Consider the following 9,215-nt stretch of genomic DNA (forward strand, 5'->3'; position numbering starts at 1 on the left):
GTCCTCGGTTATGGGCATAGCTCGGAAGTAAGTCACACCATGGATCAACTTTTATAATTAATCTTGCAAACTAAAATGATTGTTGTGATGCATTGTGTTTCATGTGATTCATGAACTCGTGAGTTGTTCATGAGTGGTTGGTTTCAGTTGGGACCCAGGTATGGTCATCGTTTGGTTACAAGGTAACCGTCTTGTAAGCGAGTCCGTGAGACTTGGTGCACATATTGGTTTTCTTTGCATATGTAGTAGTTCTTGCATTGCATTAATTTGTTTAATTGTCATGATATTGTCTGTCATCGTGCTTATGTTTGTTGTGAGCTTGCAAGTACATTCAATGTACTGACCTGGCGTGTCATGCCAGCTTTCAGGCAAGTCGGTTGGCATCGGAGCGCATCTCGCGTCTAGGCCGTGTCCACGTGTCCCTGTGCTATGGAGTTCCACTTCGTCGTTCTTCCGCTGCCGCGTAGTTCAAGTGATCGAGGCCCTCGTCATGTTCATTAAATAATGTACATACTGTTCAGCAGCACCGTGTGTGCTGCTTGGCCTCGTATCCCGATGTAATATCAGACTTATGTAATCCGCTAGCATCAATAAAGCGGTTGTTTTTGTACCATGTTGTTCTGTATTGCCAGAAGACTAGGTCTCTGGGCTGGCAATGCAGGGTAAACCGTTGCTCTGAGCCGGGGTTCCACACACCGAGATGTGGTTTTGCCCTAGCCCTAGCACATCGGTCCCATCGAGTTGTTCCAGTCGGTCCCACCGAGTTGTTCCAGTCGGTCCCACCGAGATTCCTAACGTTCACATTTTGAACTAAATCGGTCTCACCGAGTTCATCTATTCGGTCTGACCGAGTTGGGTCAAATGTGTGTAACGGTTGGATTTTGTGTGGAGGCTCTATATACCCCTCCACCTGAGGTATTGGTTCCGAAGACATTCGTGTTTAATTGAGGTACCGGTTCTACCACTTCGCTCCTTTACTTAATGTTTAGTTTCGTGAAGACTTTGTATGCTTGTTCTGTTCAAAGACATTGTGTGAAGACATTACCTCTGATTACATCTTTGTCTTCACACTATCTTCCTTAACTGTTCTGTACTACCTAGTTTCTGTTTGTCTTCACATCTTATCTCTAGTGTTGTTGTTCTACAATCAATACTAGTATAGTTTATCTTCACTATATCCTGTTTAGTTACTATTTTGCCTCCGGGTCTTCGAAGACATTGCCTGTCTTGAAGACTTTCATAAAAATCGCCTATTCATACCCCTCTAGTCGATAACTAGCACTTTCAATTGGTATCAGAGCAAGGTGCTCCCTTGTTATGTATGATTCGGTTTAACCACCTGGAGTTTTAGCTATGTCGACTGCAGGAATAATCAAGGTTTCCGCTTCGTGCCCCGTCTTCGATGACATTGATTATCCCTCCTGGAAGATTATGTTGTGCAAACATTTCAAAGAGACCAATCATGATCTATGGACTGTCACCGAGCAGGGCTTGAAAAAACTCCGCAAGAAGGCGTGTGCTGAGAACATTAGCGGATTCACACAATTGGATGCTCAGGAGAAATACATCATATTCTCTCGACTGTCCAAAGATTAGTTCACTCGTGTATGCCATATGTACTCAACTAAACTGATCTGGGACAGGATTTCTGATGTCTATGAGGGTGCCTTTACCCGTCATGATCCTTGGTTCGAGGAGTTCAAGAAATCCCTAAACGCTGTGGAAGTTGATCCTGTCACAAGTGCATCCGATCTTTGTCTAATGGCCAAGGGTGTCAAGGTATCTAACCATCCCTCATTCTTCTCCAATGAAGATGAATCTGATGAAAACTTGACTCCCGACTACTCAAAGCTTGCTAAAATTTCTACTAGGCAACAATTTGCTTTAGAAAAGCTTCAAAAAAAATTTAGATAAGAGTGATGATCTTTGAACGAAGAAATTGATTGCGTTCAAATGCAACCTAAAGACATTAGACGTCTTCAAATGTTGTTTGGCGAACTTCAAGGTCGTTATGGTACCCTCTCAGCTGATCATGAGAAGCTTTCCTATGATTATCTTTAGAGGAAGCAAGATCTAGAGAAATTGAGAGTGTCTCATGATGATCTTCAAACTGAAAACGATTCACTTATTGCTCAACAGATCAGTGCCGCTCGGGAAGAGTTTGTGTCACCTTGCTTAAAATGCCTTGAGCATAATAATGCTACTTCTTCTGTTGAATGTTTAAATTGCATACTGCTGATGTGGTAACTAACCCCTCGTTTGAGAAAACCACTACTATTGCTGATGAAAATGCTAGGTTGAAGACATGTGATGTCCAACATCCTAGGAAATCCTAGGAAAGAGGTACCAACCCTTTGTGATGTCCAAGAAGAAGGTCTTGAACCAAAATCCTAGGAAAGAGGTTGTTGGTTTTGAAAGAAACATGAATGTTGATGGCTTTGACTAGACACCTGAGCAGCCCAAAACCACATGGGTTGCTGCACAGGAACCTCTAGTGAATCCATCCACATTATCTGGCTATAACTATGCTAACCCCATCATCATTGAGTCATTTGACTCAAACTATAAAATATTCAAAAATAAAAATTGGTGAAGTGTTTGCCATGTTTATTGGAACTAACTGCAGGAATGGTACTCCTATGAAGAAGATCTGGGTTCCCAAAATTCTTCTTGAAAATCTTCCCATGAATGTCATCATGACACCACCTGGGAAGAAGACAAACCCTAGACCAAAGGCTTCAAATGGTCCAAAGTCTTCATACAGGCAAAGGACCACATATGGTCATACTAACGCCAATGTTCCATAGAGCAACAACAATCAGACTCATGAATATGAGCATTACTCTTTGAACCATTATGTTCACAAATTGAAGAATTTTCTGCTTATTCATTTGAGTACTATATACCTCCAGTGAAGCTATTTGCTAGGGCTTCAGAGCCAAAATTCTTAGATGCTGCACTTAGACTTATTGCTTCTAAGACACCTCTTCAGATTTGGGTGGTTAAGAAGAATTAACTTCTCTTGTAGGGATACGTCTCCAGCCAAAATGCATTGGGTTCTGAAGACAATCCTGGAGACCTGAGTAAACTTGTGGGGCACAAGTTAAAATGCCCATATTTCGTCCATGGATTTCTCTAGGATCACTGTATCATATCCTGCAAGAAGCTTACTTTTCATGAAAATGTTTGTCGTCAAATGATTGTACTTCAAAATTGTCTTGGTGAAGCCTTCCCACTAACTGTACTATAGGGTACACTTCCGAAAGCTACTGAATGGATCCTGGACAGTGGTTATACCAATCATACGACTTGATCAAAGCTTACTTATGGACTCAACTCTTCATCTGTCCACGCAAAGTCATATCCCTTTTGCTGACACAGGTAAAAGCAAGGTATTGGGTATAGGTAGGGTTGCAATCTCAAAGGTCGGCACATGGATAAAGTGATGCGTGTCGAATCCCTTGGATTCAACCTAATGTCAGTCTCAATGCTTTGTGATCTTGATATGATTGTCATCTTTGGCGAATACTGTTGCCTTGTGCTAATGGCTTCTGACGAAACTCAAGTCTTGGAAGGTTATAGAGGAGATGACTCGTACATGGTAGATTTCTCAGTAGGACCACATCTAACCACATGTCTTCTAGTAAGAGCTTCAGAATGCTGGTTTTGGCATCGACGGCTAGGGCAGGCTGGCATGAGGAACTTGTTGTTTAGTTTCATGAAGAGCTTGTATGCTCGTTCTGTTCGAGGACTTTGTGTGAACACATTACCTCTGATTACATGTTTGTCTTCACACTATCTACATTAACTGTTCTATTCTACCAAGTTGTTGTTTGTCTTCACATCTTATCTCTAGTGTTGTTGTTCTGCCAGCATGACTAGTATAGTTTATGTTCTGTTGTATCCTGTTTAGTTACTGTTTTGCCTCCGCGTCTTCGAAGACATTGCCTATCTTCAAGACTTTCATAAAAATAGCATATTCACCCCTCTATTCGATAACTAGCACTTTCAGGGAGAGCGAGAGAGATGAGCCACTAATAGATAGATGGGGAACATTACCAGACTAAGTATAGAAAGAGTTGTATTAGAGATCTGCTAAAGCAGCACATCTGTGAAACTTAGTAAACTTATTGGGAGAGCTCCAATAAGCATTTATAGGAGAAGGTTTTTGGGAAGCCGCTGGAGATGCTCTGAAGACTCTAAGACAATGTAATGCTACTTTGAGTATTCCCACGCAAATATCCTCCCCATCGTCAAAGCGATGGCCTCCAAAGTCTTCAGGTCTGTAATTCTATCAAAGAACACCACTGAAGCCCCATTGAAGATGCCAAGTTCATCAGGACAAACATGGCTCACCACTCACCTGCTAGTTGCCTTAGGGCATCTCCAACACGTCTGGACCCTCAAACCACCCTCAATCGTCCTGATCAAGCGGTCTGGATGCAGTTTGCCATTCAACATGGTACCCCATTGGTCCGCGGACCAGCTTGATTGTTCGTTTTCCCGCAAACCGAATGCAAAGAAGGGGGCTGTGCGGGCGCTCAGACCGCAGCCACGTACGTGTCTGACACCCCGGTCTCACCCAAAAACCTCTCTGTCCGAAAAGCTCTCTCTGCACAAAGTAGTTGCCGCACATTCATGTCGATCAACGTCGCTCTAGAGCAGATGTGACTCCACGACGTTGATGTCAATCAGAGCGACGTGATCGGACGAGCGGGTGGATCCGCTTCAATACCGACACGATGACCAAGAACCCTACTCTGGCCGCTGTGCCGCATTGAAGCTGTCTTCCCGTCGCTTCAACTAGTCCCACCTATTTAAGCCGGGCACCGACGCCGTCTACCCCTCTTCCTCTTTGGTCCCAGCCTCTCTGATCCTCTCCGCTTCGGCGTTGCCCAGACCACTGTGTCCACACCATGCCGAAGTCATGGTTCTCTGAGGAACCGGCTCCGGATTCTTGGAAATATGCCCTAGAGGCAATAATATATTGTATTATTATATTTCCATTATTCATAATTAAGAGTTTATATTTCAGGCTATAGCTGCTATGATCCTAGAATATGCGATTCAGTGGAAAAATCATATGCACGTGTGAATTGATAAACGGTAAACAATAGTTCCCGGTCTCGTCTCTAAGACTGGCTCAAGTATTGTTGGTGATCACGTTTTCCAGATCATAGGATATTGTTAAGTGTAACGATCGTCCTAAAACAACATTGAGGTTATGACATTAGAATAGTGATCATATTGAATCGACCCAAACTTGTCTGTTATACTTTGCGATTATATCGTCTGAAATCATCTGTTATAACACAGAGTGTGTCGGCGTTCTGGGAACGGGGGTCCCCAGACTTTCCTGCCTGCGGCCCACGGCGTAGCTCTGCGAGCGGGCCCGTACGGCCCATCTTCACCAACAAGCATTCGGGACCCTCGCGAGGGGCCAAGCCTCGCGAGGCGGACGACACAAGACCTCCTCGGGAGCGGCCTCACCAGGCTGGCTCGCGAGGGGCGGAGAGATCAAGGCAAGCCAAACTCGTGAGGTTCTCATGACGTGAGCCATGACGATCGAGACCAGGCGGGCGCCGGCGCGCACAGTGCCCTTGTTTCCTCTTTGGTGCTAAGGAGGCAAGCGCAGGCGAGGAGTACCGAGGCCTCAGGCAAAGGTTTCCATATTGATGCAACGAGACCAAGACCAGCAGGACGGCAAGACGGAGGTCATCGTGGAGCCCAAGCCGGCGTCACCACCAGAGCCTTTGGCAGGCGAAGACCACCTTTAGTCAGGATAGCTTGTACTAGCTGTCCCCTTTCAAATTGGCCGTTGTTGGCTCCCTTCCCGCTCAATATTTGGGGAGAGGACCAGGGCCTCTATAAATAGGACCAGCCACCACAGTAGGACGCATCTGATCTTGGACTAGATCCAACCCATTCTCACACCCACCAAGCACAAGAACACCTCACCTCAGGAGGCTGTTCTTCCCCTTGTACTGTTCATCCTCAGCCCGAGAGGCAATCCACCACACCACACTGGAGTAGGGTATTACACCACAACGGTGGCCCGAACCAGTATAAATCTTGTGTCTCTTGTGTTGCGAGTTCGTCGAGCTAAGCTTAGAGATCTCGGTGAGGCTGAGGGCGTGATTTGGTAGGGGAGATCTTCGTGCGCACCCCAGTTCGAACCTTGAGGGTTTTGCCGGAACCCGAAAGCTGACATTTCGCACGCCAGGTAGGGGTGCACCGGAGCTTTCCTTCCGTCGATCCGCGTCCCGTCTCTTCGTCGTCTCCATGGCGGACGCTTGCCGAGCTCGCGCTGAGCGCCAGGCCGCCCTTGCCGCCCGCGTTGCTCAGACGGCTCCCGTCGGCGGGCCACCCCGTCGTTCTCCGTCGCCTGCTGCCAACGCCGCCACCGGCCCGGTGGGGAACGAGCAGCAAGCATCCTCGCTGCACCCCTCGGTGCGGCGGGACGGCCGCACCGCCACTCCATCACTGACCCCGGCCGGCTCGTCGTCTCACGCCCGTCGCGCTCCCACCGACGCGCAGGCCGCGCTGTGCATGGCGCGCGAACTCCTGCGCTACCGCCCCATCGACGACCTCTACAAGGACTGGCTCGACCGCATCGCCGAGCTTGTCAGCGCCGCAGGGGACTCCCCTGTGCTGTCCCTCTTGGTGCCTCGCCCTCCGCCAGCTGCAGGTGACGTGGCTCATGGAGCGCCTCCACCACCTCTGCCCCAAGACGGCGTCCTAGCGCCAAGATGCGCGGCCCCCCGGCGCTACCCACCACATCCGATGCCCGCGTGAGAGGAAAGAGGTCGCCAAGAAGTCCCACGGCCGTGGGAGAATGCTCCTGCACTCCCGACACCGCTACAACAAGACCGTGCGCCGCCTGCGGTGGCGGTGCGCGGGCATCAAGGCCAGGCTCCGCATCAGCAAAGGGTCCCGGTGGCCACCGCGGGCTGCCGCGCCTTCACTCCTGAGCTGCATAGCGTCGCGTGGTCGGGCAAGTTCAAGCCAGACCTGCCTCCGTGCTACAACGGCACTCCTGACCCCGCGGAGTTCCTGCAGCTCTACGAGCTGAGCATCGAGGCGGCCAACGGCGACGAGAAAGTCATGGCGAACTGGTTTCCCATGGCTCTCAAGGATGGTGCCCGCTCGTGGCTCCTGAACCTGCCTCCCGGCTCGATCTCCTCCTGGAACGAGATGCGCGACCGCTTCGTCGCCAACTTCCAGGGCACTCGCGACCGCCCTCCGGCCGCGGGTGACCTACGCCGCGTCAAGCAGCAGCCAGGGGAGACCCTCCAGAAGTACATCCAGTGCTTCAACAACGTTCGCCTCAAGATCCCCAAGGTGAAAGACGAGGCCATCATCTTGGCGTTTTCTGATGGCGTCCGCGACGTCAAGATGAAGGAGGAACTCGCCATCCACGAGGACCTGTGCACATCCCTAGAGCTGTTCAACCTGGCGACCAAGTGCGCAAGAGCTGAGGAGGGACGCCTTTCCCTCCTCGAGCTCCCGGTTGCCGACCCGGAGGAGAAGAAAGCCAAGGCCAAGGACGCGAAGCGCATGGGAGTCGCCGTGCTCGCGGCGGAGCCAGACACGAAGCGCGGCAGGGACCAGCCCGAGTCATCCAAGAGCTGCCGACCGTTCTGCGCCTTCCACAACGTGCACAGCCACAACACCAACGATTGTCAAGAGCTCAGGGCCATTCGCGACGGACGCTTCGGTCGACGCCCCGAGCACAACGACCGAGGCTACGGCTGACACTACAAAAAAAAAGACACATCCGTGACATTTTGGGCCGAACGGAATTTTTTTCTATCATACTTATGACACTTCTATGACGATAATTGTGACAAAACCCAGTATCATCATAGATGTGGTGGGATCCTACTTCTATGACAGAAAATGGGCTTTTCGTCCTGGGCGGGCCGAAGACGCAGCTGCATGACATTCTTTGGGCCGTCCATGACGGAAAAAACCGTGGTAGAAGCGAGGGCGAGGAAAATATCGGGGTGTTCCCGGTTACGGTGGGTGGTCAGGGCCGAGCGATGCACGTTTCTCTCGTACACGCACGCGCGTGGGTGCGAGGCGTTGGGCTCTAACTGATCCCGAGCGAGGTGTTGGGCTCTAACTGAACCCGAGCGATTGCATTGCAGGCTACGTGTTACTAAACCCGAGCGATCGATCGGTGGCTGTTAACTGAACCCGATCGAGCGATTCCTTCTCTACTGCTGCTAACTGAAGCCGATCGATGCTGCCTCTGGATGAACAGTGAGCGTTGCTGGGGGGGTTTGGATGAACAGTTCCCGGTGGGGGTGGATGAACAGGACCCCGTGGTGTTGCCTCTAGATGAACAGGACCCCGATTGATCGAGCCAGTTGGGGCTGGATGAACAGGACCCCATGGAGGGCAGGATGAACAGGACCACCCCGTGGAGGACAGGATGAACAGTAGATGGTGGAGGGTTGTATGAACAGTAGCCCGGGGAGGGGTGGTTGAACAGGAGCCCGTGGAGAGGGCTGGTTGAACAGTAGCCGGTGGAGTAGCGCGCGGTGGAGGCTGGATGAACAGGAGCCCGTGGATGAATAGTCGCAGGTGGTGGCTGGAGGAGGTCGACGGTGGATGAACAGTAGCCCGTGGAGGCTGGAGGGGGTCGACGGTGGAGATGAACAGTATCCCGTGGAGTCTCGTTTTGCGGTACGCCACACCCCTCCCGATGAACAGGACCCCCGTTTCGATCGTAGCGCTCCAACACAAGTCCGTTTCCTCCGTCTTGCGGTACGCCACACCCCTCCCGATCAACAGGACCCCCGTTTCGACCGTAGGAGGTCCGTTTCCTCCGTTTTGCGGCACGCCAGACCCCTCCTGATGAACAGGATTCCGTTTCGGACGTGGCCGGTCGAACACAAGGTCGTTTCCTCCGTTCTGCGGTACGCCAGGCCTAGTTTCCATCGGTTGTTCCGTCCAAGCCCTCCCGATGAACACGACGACGCATTCCATTCCGACCCAGCCGGTTGGCTCCCCATGAACACGACGACGACGTTGTTTCTCCGTTCCGACCCAGCCATGTATATGAGCCCTGGCCGTACGTACGCGTGAGTAGGTGTTCGAGACCCCGCCCGTATGTACGTACGTGGCCGTATTTACTTTCTTGCACCCTGGCCGCTGTACGTACGTGTACATGCTATGTGTGCGCCTCTACTATGACACGTGTGCGCCTG

The sequence above is a fragment of the Aegilops tauschii genome, chromosome 3 (genome assembly GCF_002575655.3).
Source record: "Aegilops tauschii subsp. strangulata cultivar AL8/78 chromosome 3, Aet v6.0, whole genome shotgun sequence".
Classification (NCBI taxonomy): domain Eukaryota; kingdom Viridiplantae; phylum Streptophyta; class Magnoliopsida; order Poales; family Poaceae; genus Aegilops; species Aegilops tauschii.